The sequence below is a fragment of the Bos javanicus genome, chromosome 2, assembly GCF_032452875.1.
Source record: "Bos javanicus breed banteng chromosome 2, ARS-OSU_banteng_1.0, whole genome shotgun sequence".
Classification (NCBI taxonomy): Eukaryota; Metazoa; Chordata; class Mammalia; order Artiodactyla; family Bovidae; genus Bos; species Bos javanicus.
The window spans coordinates 126,675,758-126,689,833 of NC_083869.1; the positions used below are offsets into that span (position 1 = coordinate 126,675,758).

Genomic DNA, 14,076 nt, shown 5'->3' on the forward strand with positions numbered 1-14,076 from the left:
TCTGAGTTTTAACCATGCAGAGATAGAAAAGGTCAGGGTAAACTTCTGGGAGAAAGGAGGATGCAGACTGAGACTGTTTGTTACCTCACAGGAGTACAAGCTGCGATGACTCGTGAGCTGAACCAAAGAGCTGCAGTTTACTAAAGTATTGTCAAGTAGCATGCTAGCTTCTTAAAATACTTCCTATTTAATCCTCAGTGAGGTATTCTTACTTTCATTCTAAAGATGAGGATACAGAGGCTCAGGATGATTGATTGCATGTCTTCATGCAGGACAACTTGGGCAAAGCAGGTGTATTCTTTAAGACTCAGTTGCAAATAAATACGGAGAAGGCAATGGCAACCCACTCCAATACTGTTGCCTGGAAAATCCCATGGACGGAGGAGCCTGGTAGGCTGCAGTCCATGGGGTCGTGAAGAGTCGGACACGACTGAGCGACTTCACTTTCACTTTTCACTTTCATGCATTGGAGAAGGAAATGGCAACCCACTCCAGTGTTCTTGCCTGGAGAATCCCAGGGATGGGGGAGCCTGGTGGGCTGCCATCTCTGGGGTTGCACAGAGTCGGACATGACTGAAGCGACGCAGCAGCAGCAAATAAATAAACTGCTATGGAGCACTGCAGGCTACAGACAATGGGGTCGCACAGAGTCGGACACAATTGAAGCAACTTAGCACACATGCACGCCAAGTGGAAAGGGATGTCATACAAGACTTTAAATGCTTCTAAAATAACAAGAAGGAACAGGGAGCTGGTTCTAGAAAAGGCCTCCAGGAATAATTCCAGGACAAACCCACAGAACTGACCAGCCTGGGGAGTTGCTCCCTTTGCTTCACTTGGAAAGGTGGAGAATCTGTAAGTACTGGCTCCAGACCTATGCCAGATCTGCAAGAAAAAAGAAAAAAAAAAAGATGCTCCAAATTTTGACTCTGGTTCCACAGCTGATACTGTTGCAAAAAAGGCTGACTTGGAGCCTTTGGCCTTCTTATTTCCACCTCCCAAATCTCACCCGATTGTTTATGGATTGCTGCTGCTAAGTCACTTCAGTCGTGTCCAACTCTGTGCGACCCCACAGACGGCAGCCCACCAGGCTCCCGCATCCCTGGGATTCTCCAGGCAAGAACACTGGAGTGGATTGCCATTGCCTTCTCCAATGCATGAAAGTGAAAAGTGAAAGTGAAGTCGCTCAGTCGTGTCCGACTCTTCGCGACCCCATGAACTGCAGCCCACCAGGCTCCTCCGTCCAGGGGATTTTCCAGGCAAGAGTACTGGAGTGGGGTGCCATTGCCTTAGGAAAACCATATTCACAGAGTTCTAGCTGCAAGGGAGTCTGGGAAATGTAGTTTTTCTCACAGTGCCAGAAGGCATGCTAGGAGGAAGCAAGGGATGTTGAGTACTAAGCCACCATTTCCATAACCCTTCCTGCCAATGCAGAGCTTGTGCATGGAATTACTCTGCTCAGGGCCTGCTCCTGTTCACATACCATTAACTTGAAGGGGGTGGTGTGTGTGTGTGTGTGTGTGCCTGACATAGGTTTTAATGGATACTTCACTAGAGCCCTCATTTCATGGAGCTCCTATTCCAGAAGAAGGCATTCATGGGAAACTCCAGGAAGGCGTTCCAGTGCCAGGAGGCAAGAATATTCTCATCTTTCTCTTTTGAAAATCTTTTATATGTATGTATTTATTTTTGGCTGTGCTGTGTCTTGGTTGCTTTGCACAGGCTTTCTCTAGTTGTGGTAAGCGGGGACTACTGTTCGTTGTGGTGCATGGACCCCTCATCGTGGGGGCTTCTCCTTTTCCAGTTTGCAGGCTCTAGAGCAAGGACTCAGTAGCTGGGGCACACAGGCTTAGGTGCTCCATAGCACGTGGAATCTTCCCAGACCAGGAGTGGAACCCATGTCCCCTGCATTAGCAGGCAAAATCATATCCACTGCACCACCAGGGAACTCCTCAGTTCTCTCTCTTTTAAAGAGCTTTAAGTTATAATACACATACTGCATAATTCATCCATTTAAACTGGACACTTCAATGGTTTTTAGTATATTCACAGACTTGTGTAACCACCATGATCTTTTTTTTTTAAACCATTATCTATTCTAAAATATCTTCGTCACACTAAAAGCAGACACTCCCCATTTCCCACTCCCAATCTCCAGCTCTAAGCAACCACTAATCAACTTTCATTTCCATATATTTGCCTATTCTGGATATTTCATATAAATAGGATCATACAATATGCCATCTTTGTGACTGGTTTCTTTCATTTAATATACTGTTTTTATTGTTCACCTTGTCATGCATTAATACTTCATTCATTTTTATAGATGAAGAATATCTCATTGTAGGAATAAACCACATTTTGTTTATTCGTTCAATTGATGGACATTTGGTTTCCTTTTTTTTTTTAATTGAAGTACAGTGGATTTGTGGATTGTTTCCACTTTTTAGTTATTGTAACTAAAGCTGTTATGAACATTCATATACAAGTTTCTGTATGAACATGTTTTCAAATCTTTCCAGTGTATATATCCATATTAGAAATTTGAGTCATGCTGTAACTGTTTACATTTTTGAAGAACCACCAAATTATTTTCCACAGTGGCTGTACCATTTTGCATTCCCACCAGCAATGTTAAGTGTTCCTATTTCTCTATATTATCATCAACACGTCTTTTTATCATATTTTTAAAAAATTATAACTATTCTAATGGGTGTGAAGTAGTATCATGGTTTTGATTTGCATTTCTCTAATGACTTATAATGTTTTCTGTTGTTGAGCATTTTTTATATGGTTATTGTCCATTTATATACCTTCTTTGAAGAAGTGTCTGTTCCTATCATTTGCCCATTTTTTGATTGGATTATTTACCTTTTATTAGTTTTTTCCTTTGTCTATTTTTTCCCCAAACATTAAGCTTTTTATTTTGTATTGGGGTAGAGCTAATTAGCAATGTTGTGGCAGTTTCAGGTGAATGGCAAAGGGATTCAGCCACACACATACATGTACCCATTTTCCCCCAAACCCTCACCCATCCAGGCTGGCAGGTGACACTGAGCAGAGTTCCATGTGCTAGACAATAGGTCTTTGTTGGTTCTCCATTTAAAATATAGCAGTGTATACATGACCTTCCCAAAGTCCCTGACTATCCTTTCCCCCTGGCAATCATAAATTTGTTTTCTAAGTCTGTGAGTCTCTTTCTGTTTTGTGAGTAAGTTCATTTGTATCACTTCTTTTTAGATTCCACATATGAGGGATGTCGTGATACTTCTCCTTCTGACTTACTTCACTCAATGTGACACTCTTTAGGTCCACCCATGTCGCTGCAAATTATTTGCTCTTATTATTGACTTGTAACATTCAGAAAACAAAGATCATGGCATCCAGTCCCACCACTTCATGGGAAATAGATGGGGAAACAGTGGAAACAGTGTCAGACTTTATTTTTCTGGGCTCCAAAATCACTGCAGATGGTGACTGCAGCCAAGAAATTAAAAGACGCTTACTCCTTGGAAGGAAAGTTATGACCAACCTAGATAACATATTCAAAAGCAGAGACATTACTTTGCCAACAAAGGTTCGTCTAGTCAAGGCTATGATTTTTCCAGTGGTCATGTATGGATGTGAGAGTTGGACTGTGAAGAGGGCTGAATGCTGAAGAACTGATGCTTTTGAACTGTGGTGTTGGAGAAGACTCTTGAGAGTCCCTTGGACTGCAAGGAGATACAACCAGTCCATTCTGAAGGAGATCAGCCCTGGGATTTCTTTGGAAGGAATGCTGCTAAAGCTGAAACTCCAGTACTTTGGCCACCTCATGCGAAGAGTTGACTCATTGGAAAAGACTCTGATGCTGGGAGGGATTGGGGGCAGGAGAAGAAGGGGACGACAGAGGATGAGATGTCTGGATGGCATCACTGACTCGATGGACATGAGTCTGAGTGAACTCCGGGAGTTGGTGATGGACAGGGAGGCCTGGCGTGCTGCGATTCACGGGGTCACAAAGAGTCGGACACGACTGAGCGACTGATCTGATCTGAAGGGTTGTTTATATTTCTGGATTCAAGTTCCTTACCATATAAATGATTTGAAAAATTTTTTTTTACCTTTCTGTGAGTTGTCTTTTCACGTTTTTGTTTTTTAAACATCCTATATCAACTGGATAACAGTATCAGGACTGCTCATTTTAAAAAAATTATTTATTTATATTTGGTTGCCGGGTCTTCATTGCTGCAGGCCAGCTTTCTCTACTTGGGGTGAGCGGGGGCTACTCTCCATTGAGGTGCATGGGTTTCTCATTTTGGTGGCTTCTCTTATTGTGGAGCACAGGCTTTAGGGCTTTAGTAGTGGCCACGGGCTTCGTGTCTCCACGGAATGTGCTGATCCCCGGATCAGCAATATCTATCCCCTGCATTTGCCGGTGAATTCTTATCCACTGTACCACAGGGAAGTCTTCACTTTTTTTTTTTATAAGAAAACTTAGTTTACTGAAATATGACTGCAATATAGAAAAGATGGCTAATGAACTAGATTGCAAGATATTAATACTCTACACTTTTCATGTTCTTCTTTTAAAAAATAATTTATTGGGGTGAAAGTCACATAACATAAAATTAACCATTTTAAAATGAACAATTCACTGCTAGAGCCTGGTGGGCTACAGTCCATGAGGTTGCAGAGTCGGACATAACTGGGCGACGAAGCATGGCCCTGGACATTCAGAACATTATACCACCGCCACCTGTATTTAATTCCAAAACGCTTCCATAACTCCCAAGTAAAATCCCTTACCCATTAAGCAATTTCTCTTCATTCTCTCTTCCCCTCAACCCCTGACAATGTCCAATCTGCCATCTCTATGGATTTATCTATTCTAAAGATTGTATAAATGGAATCATATAATATGTGGGCTCTTTTTTTGGACTGCACTGGGTCTTCATCGTGGCGTGCAGTCTGTCTGTAGCTGCAGCGTGTGGGTTTAGTAGCCCCACAGTATGTGGGATCTTAGTTACCCAACGAGGGACAGAACCCACATCTACTGCATTGGCAGGTGGACTGACTTTCTGCATTTGATTTCTTTCACTTAGCATAGTGTTTTGGAGGTTCCTGCACATTGTATTCTATTCTATTACATGAAACTGAAAGCATTAGTTGCTCAGTCCTGTCCAACTCTGCGACCCCATGGACTGTAGCCCACCAGGTTCTCTGTCCATAGATTCTCCAGGCAAGAATACTGGAGTGGGTTGCCATTTCCTTCTCCAGGGATATTCCCAACCCAGGGATCTAAACCAGGTCTCCTGCGTTGCAGGTAGATTCTTTACCATCTGAGCCACCAGGGAATTTGTTTATCCATTCATCTATTGACGGACATTTAGACTCTCTACCTTTTGGCTATCGTGAACAGTGCTACTAAGAACATACAAGTATTGTAGATGAACTTGTTTGAACACCTGAATATGTGTCATATCCACAGATGTACTTGTTTGAACAACTGAATACTTGTTTGTATTCAGTTCTTTTGGTAAATGTCTAGGAGTGGGGTTCCTGGGTCATATGGTAATTCTTTCACTTTTTGAGGAATCACCAATCCATTTTCCACAACAGTTGAACCATTTTGTAGCCTTACCAACAATGGATGAGTGTTCTGATTTTTCTACATCTTTCTCAGCACTTATTTTCCTTTTTTTTAAAATTATAGCCATCCTAGCCTTTTCATTTCTTGATGGAATTCTTGGAAGCACAAAAGTTTTCAGTTTTATAAAGTTTAACTTACCTGTTGTATTATTCCTGATCTGAGAGGAAAAGCAAGAAGGCTTTCATTATTATATGGGATGTTGGCCACTTGCCTTTTTTTAAATTCAGATTCTTTTTATTTACTTATTTGGCTGTGTCAGGTCTTAGCTGTGGCACGCAGGATCTTTGTCGCAGCTTGTGGGACCTACTTAGTCCCCTGACCAGGAATAGAACCTGGTCCCTCTGCTTTGGGAGCACAGAGTCTTAGCCACTGGACCACGAGGGAAGTCCTGGCCACTTGCTTTATGTAGACATTCTTTGTAGGGATGAGGAAGTTCCCTATTCCTAGTTGAGCGAGTGTTTTTATCATGAAAGAGCGTTGGATTTTGTCAAGTGTGTTTCCTGCATCTATTGAGATGATCGTGTGGTTTTTGTCTTTTATTCTACTGACATAGTGTATTCCATTGATTAATTTTTGGATGTCAAACCACTCCTGGTATAATTTTTACTTGGTCCTGGTGTATAATCTTTCTTTGGTGGTGTTGGATTATATTTGCTCATATTATGTTGTGGGTTTTTGCATATATATCCATAAGAGATATTTGTCTATAGTTATCTTGTAAGGTCTTTGGTTTTGGTATCAGAGTAATACTGGCTTCATAGAATGAGTTGGGAGTTGTTCTCTTATATTTTCTAGCGGATTTTGTCAAGAACTGGTGTTCTTTGACTGTTTGAAGGAATGTGGGTCATATCCACAGGAAAGAGCTAGGGCTCTGGGACCCTGGGCAGAGGCGGCTGAATCTGGCACACAGATCTGTCCTGATTGGCGAGCACATTATTTTAAGACGATTGAACCAACTTAAAAAAAAAAAAAAATCTAGAGATTTCACAGAAGAATCCTGATTTTCGGATTCTCTAGAGGAGTTAGAACCTTTGGCAGCAGTGGCCTGTAATTATGCTGAGTCATGATGAACGGCCCAGGCTCACTTGTTTGCCTCAGTCCCCACCTTTCCTTGTTAATCCTGACACCAAGGCTGAGTGTCAGGTACCACTTGTATCCTGCTCTCCTTGGACCACTTTTTGTTAAGCGTATGGCCACTGTAGGCATTTGAGTGGATGCTACCTGGTGTACCCTTGCTGGATCTTTGTTTATTTATCAAGTGGGCACATGAATAATTCGTAGCTTGGGACATTTTGAGGAAGATTAAAATGAGATGATTAAAAAAAAATTTTTTTTTTTCACTGATCTGGGTCTTCATTGCTACTCAAGGACTTTCTCGTTGTGGTGGCTTCTCTTGTTGCAGAGAACAGGTCCTAGGGCACCCAAGCTCAGTAGTTGTGGGGCACAGGCTTAGTTGCCCTCCCTTGACATGTGAGATCTTCCCGGATCAGGGATGAAACGCATGTACCCTGCATTGGCAGGTGGATTCCCAACCACTGGACCACCAGTGAAAGTGAAAATCGCCTAGTCATGTCTGATTCTTTGTGACCCCATGGACTATACAGTCCATGGAATTCTCCTGGCCAGAATACTGGAGTGGGTAGCCTTTCCCTTCTCCAGGGCATCTTCCCAACCCAGGGATCGAACCCAGGTCTCCCGCATTGCAGGCAATTCTTTACCAGCTGAGCCACAGGGGAAGTCCAAGAATACTGGAGTGGGTAGCCTATCCCTTCTCCAGCGGATCTTCCGACTCAGGAATCGAACCAAGGTCTCTTGCATTGCAGGCAGATTCTTTACCAACTGAGATATCAGACCACCAGGGAAGTCCTTAAATGAGATGATTATAGAGAGGTTTAGCGTACAGAAGGTACTCAATAGATTTAACCTTTGCTTTTTGCTGGCTGCACAGTATTCTGTTGAATGTATGTACAATTCTTCTAATGGTGGGCACATAGGGGAACATCAGTTTTTCTCTGACACAAGGCTGGATAGGATATCTGTGTATATGGTAAGCATAAGATGGTTAAGAGTATATTATCACTACTGGATTTGAATCCCGGCTGTGTGACCTCTTTCTGTCTCCTGTCCTCTTGGAATGGCGAGATGAGGGGATAAGTAGGATGAACCTAAGATATCATTTGAAGATATATCTACAGAGCCTCTTAGTGAGAGTGAAAAAACTGGCTTAAAACATTCAAAAAACTATGATCACGGTATCCAGTCCCATCACTTCATGGCAAATAGAGGGGTAAACAATGGAAACAGTGACAGACTTTATTTTCTTGAGCTCCAAAGTCACTGCGGACAATGACTGCAGCCATGAAATTAAGACACTTGCTCCTTAGAAGAAAAGCTATGGCAAACCTAGACACCGTATGAAAAAGCATAGACATTATTCTGCCAATAAAGATGCATATGGTCAAAGCAATGGTTTTTCCAGTGGTCATGTACAGTTGTGAGAGTTGAACCATAAAACAAGCTGAGCACTGAAGAAGTGATGCTTTCGAATTGGAGAGAACTCTCGAGAGTCCCCTGTACTGCAAGGAGATCAAACCAGTCAATTTTAAAGGAAGTCCACCCTGAATATTCATTGGAAGGACTGATGCTGAAGCTCCAATACTTTGGCCACCTGATGCAAAGAGCTGATTCGTTGGAAAAGACCCTGATGCTGGGAAAGATTGAAGGCATGAGGAGAAGGGGGCAGCGGAGGAAAAGATGGTTGCATAGTATCACTGACTCAACAGACATGAGTTTGAGCAAACTCCAGGAGATAGTGGAAAATGGAGAAGCATGGTGAGCTACAGTCCATGGGGTTGCAAACAGTTGGACATGACTTAGTGATTGAACAACAACAGCTACTGTTTTGTCCGCAGAAGGGGGGGTAGGTCGCAGGTGGGTGCAGGGGTAGATGCAAGGGTCTCGAGGCCCTTCTGCAAATGTGAGAGCTGATGCGCCCTATCTCAGAATCTCCCCGCCCTCGGGTGTGAAGCCAAAGCCCAACTTGTTGCATCTGACTGACAACTGGGCTGTCCAGGGAGATGAGATAAGTGGGTGTCAGGCAGGAGGAGGCAGGTGTCAACCGCAGAGCAGGGGGAGGTGAGCACGCCTGTGGACTGGGTTGAGCTCCCCACCCTCAACCCTGTTGAAGTCACAGAGTTGCTTAACCTTCTGAAGCAATGATGGCCCCAGACTCCCCCATATCTTGACCTGGACTCCTGACCTGGTGCCCCTCAAAATTATCCATACAGCAGAGCTCCAGAACCCAGGCACTGAGCCAGCCAGGAGCTCAGCTGACTGTCCTCAAGGCTGGAGGTGGCGGTGGTTATGGATTGGAGAAGTTTTTGAGGTTTTCAAAGAGGAAGTGAGGCTTCTGCTTGTGGTTCTGCTGTGTTTCTCTTTTTACTGCATGAGCCAGCCCAACACTCCTGGCTCTACGTTGCTTCCCAAACCTCTTAATGATTGTTGTTCAGTTGCTCAGTCGTGTCTGACATTTTCCAACCCCATGGACTGCAGCACGCCAGGCTTCCCTGTCCTTCACTGTCTCCTGGAGCTTGCTCAAACTCATATCCATTGGTGGGTGATGCCATCCAACCATCACATCCTCTGTCATCCCCTTCTCTTCCTACCTTCAATCTTTCCCTGCATCAGGGTCTTTTCCAATGAGTCGACTCTCCACATTAGGTGGCCAAAATATTGGAGCTTCAGCTTCAGCATCAGTCCTTCCAGTGAATATTCAGGATTGATTTCATTTAGAGTTGACTGGTTTGATCTCCTTGCTTTCCAAAGGACTCTGAAGAGTCTTCTCCAACACCACAGTTCGAAAGCATCATTTCTTTGGTGCTCAGCCTTCTTTATGGTTCAACTCTCACATCTGTACATGACTACTGGAAAAACCATAACTTTGACTAGGTAGACCTTTGTCAGCAAAGTAATGTCTCTGTTTTTCATATGCTGTCTACGTTGGTCATAGCTTTTCTTCCAAGGAGCAAGGGTCTTTTAATTTCATGGCTGCAGTCACCATCGGCAGTGATTTTGGAGTCCAAGAAAATAAAATCTGTCACTGTTTTCATTGTTTTGCCATGAAGTGATGGAACCAGATGCCATGACCTTCGTTTTTTGAATGTTGAGTTTTAAGTCAGCTTTTTCACTCTCCTCCTTCACTCTCATCAAGAGACTCTTTAGTTCCTCTTTGCTTTCTGCCATAAGGGTGGTGTCATCTGCATATCTGAGGTTATTGGTATTTCTCCTGGCAATCTTGATTCCAGCTTGTGCTTCATCCAGCCCAGCATTTAGCATGAGGTACTCTGCATATAAGTTAAATAAGCAGGGTGACAATATACAGCCTTGACATACTCCTTTCCCAATTTGGAACCAGTGCATTGTTCCATGTCCAGTTATAATTGTTGCTTCTTGACCTGCATACAGATTTCTCAGGAGGCAGGTAAGGTAGTCTGGTATTCCCATCTCTTGAAGAATTTTCCACAGTTGGTCATGATCCACAAAGTCAAAGGCTTTCAGTTCAGTTCAGTTCAGTCGCTCAGTAATGTCTGACTCTTTGTGACCCCATGGACTGCAGCACACCAGACTTCCCTGTCCACCACCAACTCCCAGAGCCTGCTCAAACTCATGTCCATTGAGTCAAAGGCTTTAGCATAGTCAATAAAGCATAAGTAGATGTTTTTCTGGAATTCTCTTGCTTTTTCTATGATCCAACAGATGTTGGCAATTTGATCTCTTGGTCCTCTGCCTTTTCTAAATCCAACTTGTACATCTGGGAGTTCTCGGCTCATGTACTATTGAACCTAGCTTGGAGAATTTTGAGCATGACTTTGCTAGCATGTGAAATGAGTGCAATTGTGAGGTACTTTCAACATTCTTTGGCATTGCCTTTCTCTGGGATTGGAATGAAAACTGACCTTTTCCAGTCCTGTGGCCACTTCTGAGTTTTCCAAATTTGCTGGCATAATGAGTGCAGCACTTTCACAGCATCATCTTTTAGGATTTGAAATAGCTCAACTGGAATTCCATCACCTCCACTAGCTTTGGCCCACTTGATTTCCCACTCCAGATTTTCTGGCTATAGGTGAGTGATCACACCATCATGGTTATCTGGGTCTTATTTTTGCTGACTGTATAGAGCTTCTCCGTCTTTGGCTGCAAAGAGTATAATCAATCTGATTTCGGTATTGACCATCTGGTGATGTCCATGTGTAGAGTTGTCTCTTGTGTTGTTGGAAGAGGATGTTTGCTATGACCAGTCCCAAACCTCTTAATGATAATAAACCTTTTTAAAAAAAAATTCTTTATTTATTTGGTTGTGTAAGGGTCTTAGTTGTAGCATGTGAGATCTTCCGTTGCAGCGTGAGGGCTTCTCTCCAGCTGTGGCCCTCAAGCTCCAGGACAGGCAGGCTCAGGGTGGGGCTTAGTTTCCCCAAGGCATGTGGGATCTTAGTTCCTGGATGAGGGATTGAACCTGCGTCCCCTGCATTGGAAGGCAGATTCTTAACCACTGGACCACCAGAGAAGTCCTGACGATAAGTCTTGAGAGTTGCATACAACTCATTATTTCAGCAACATCCCGCAAGCCTTCTGGTAAGCGGACTGTAAATTCTAAGCTCTGGGTCATGTTCCTATGGGATATATTCCCAGCAACTGGTTCAATGCCTGACACACAGTTGTTGTCAACAAATATGTGCATGAATAGGTGAGTGAATGAATGGCAGATTCTCAGGGCACTTGCAGGGTGCCAGCTGCTAACTCTACAGCTCATTTCCCTAGTACTTGACTTGGGCCTCCATCCATCCATTTTTCTGAAGAGCCTTTGGCCGCTGAAGGGAATCCAGACCCTACTGTGCTACATCTGTAGCCCTTTTATCTCTTCACAGGCGCCCCTCTAGCAATTCTTCCCTCAGCTCTCCTTCCCCTCTGGGACATTGCAGCTCCATGTTGGGTCATGCAGTCTTGGGCCAGTCACTTTCTTTCTCTGAGTTTCAATTTTCTTGTCTATAAAACAGAATATAATAGCATCCAGGGTCATCGTGTTGATGGAGTTAGACCAAGCTTGTCGAAGTGCTTTGCAGGGTTCCTGGCACATGGTGAGGGCTTGAATGCCAGAAGCTATTATTGCTGTGCTGTGCGGACTGGTGTGGGGGCAAGACTGCTTTGGAGGAGAGCAGCGGTCTCCAACCAGGGGTTAATGAACAAAGCAATAAAACTGAATGTAATTCATCTCTCCAAGTGTGCTGCCTAAATTCTGGTCTTCCAAAGGGAGCCAGGAACATTCATCATCAGCTTTTAGGAAACTGACTTGCAGATACTTGCCTAATGAGGCAAAGATTGATGTACAATATTAACAGTAATCCACATTTGTCAAGCGCTTGCATGGGGCCAGGCACTGTCCTCAGGGCTTTACATGAATTATCTTGAGGAATCACTGAAAGAACCCTAGGAGGCAAACGCTCTTATTATCCGCACTTGACAGATGGAGAAAGAGGCAGAGAGGTTAAGTGACTTGCCATAAGGTCACAGAGCTGGGATGAAATCCAGCAGAGGTAACATTCTTTAAAAAATATCTACGCGGTGCTTCCCTGGTGGCTCAGTGGTGAAGAATCTGCCTACCTGTGCAGACGACGCGGGTTAGATCCCTGATCTGGGAAGAGCCCGCTTGCCTCAGATCAGCTAAGCCCATGTGCCACAACTATCAAGCCTGTGCTCGAAAGCCTGGCAGCTGCAGCTACTGAGCCCACGTGCTGCAACTGTGGACGCCCCACGCACCCTAGAGCCCATGCTCTGCAAAAAGAGGGGCCACTGCAATGAGAAACCCTCATATTGCAACTACAAAGTAGTCCCCGCTCACCTCAACTAGAGAAAAGCCCCCACAGCAATGAAGACCCAGCACAGCCAGAAATAAATAAAATGATAAATACATACATGTATATTTCTCCAATTCTTTTCTGTTATAGGTTAATACAAGATATTGAATACAGTTCCCTCTCAGATCAGATCAGTCGCTCAGTTGTGTCTGACTCTTTGCGACCCCATGAATCGCAGCACGCCAGGCCTACCTGTCCATCACCAACTCCCGGAGTTCACTGAGTCTCAACGTCCATTGAGTCAGTGATGCCATCCAGCCATCTCATCCTGTCTACTATATAGTAAATTCTTTTACTATATATTTTATACATATATAACTAGGGATGTGTTCATCTATTTTATACATAGGGATGTGTATCTTTTAATCCTATACTCCTAATATAGCCCTCCCCCTCCTCTTCCCCCTTTTCTTACCATAAGTTTGTCTTCTATGTCTGTGAGTCTGTTTTTGTTTTGTAAATAAGTTCATTTGGATTATTTTTCAATTGCACATTTAAGTGATAATCATATAATAACTATCTTTCTGTGCCTGACAGTTAATATTCTAAAACATTGTGCATATTACCTCTGTATGGAAATACTGTCCAGTCTTGTGTGGCACAGGGAAAAAATGGAGCCCACCACCCGACTCCAGTACTCCTGCCTGGAAAATCCCATGGACGGAGGAGCCTGGTAGGCTGCAGTCCATGGGATCACTAAGAGTCGGACACAACTGAGCGACTTCACTTTCACTTTTCACTTTCATGCATTGGAGAAGGAAATGGCAACCCACTCCACTGTTCTTGCCTGGAGAATCCCAGGGACGGGGAGCCTGGTGGGCTGCAGTCTATGGGGTCACACAGAGTCGGACACGACTGAAGTGACTTAGCAGCAACAAAGAAATGCTACATATTATGTCCACCAGAGGGCACACATGCACTTCTCTGCAGTAGAATACTATACAGTCAGGAAAAGACAGGAGGCAGATGGTGTGCATGTTCTGGCATGAAATGATGGCCACAGTAGACTGTCAATAGAAAAAGTTACAGAATAGTGTTATCATATCATCTATTAATATTCATGTATAAAAACAAAATTTAGAAGTTCATTTATTGTTTGTAGATTCATGGATAGATGTCTGGAAAGATTAACATCAAACAAATCACACTGACCTCCAGGAAACTGGGAAGGAGGGAGCTTCCATTTTTTTCTTTATATTCCCTGCTGCTTGAATCACTGACCATTCATCTGTATTATCTTGTAATTCACAGAAAGATGAAGAAAGTAAGTGCACAGTGGACCAGGGGTTTGAGGATCCACGTCCACCCCTCCAGCTCTTCTGGTCCAGATGCTTATTCTTTTCTGAGGCCCCCTCGTGTCTTCTGCTCATCCCTGAAGGCCCCTTAACCCTACCTTCCCTCCACAATCACTTCCCAAGCCCTATCTGGTCTTAAAGGACTTGTTTGGCCTGGGTCTCTCCTCTGGGTCCAGGCACTGGTGTGGTTTTTTTCCCCAGTTAGGAGGCCAAGATCCTACCCCTGTGCTACCCCCGC

At 43.8% G+C, this 14,076-nt stretch overlaps 1 long non-coding RNA gene across 1 annotated transcript; it reads right to left on the bottom strand.

Moving 5' to 3' along the window:
• Window positions 1-691: 691 nt before the first annotated feature.
• On the bottom strand, window positions 692-14,060 carry LOC133235942 (uncharacterized). Its single transcript, XR_009732695.1, has 2 exons — window positions 13,696-14,060; window positions 692-885 (listed from the first exon to the last, which is right to left on the bottom strand). It is a non-coding gene; the product is annotated as an uncharacterized LOC133235942 (long non-coding RNA).
• Window positions 14,061-14,076: the final 16 nt, after the last annotated feature.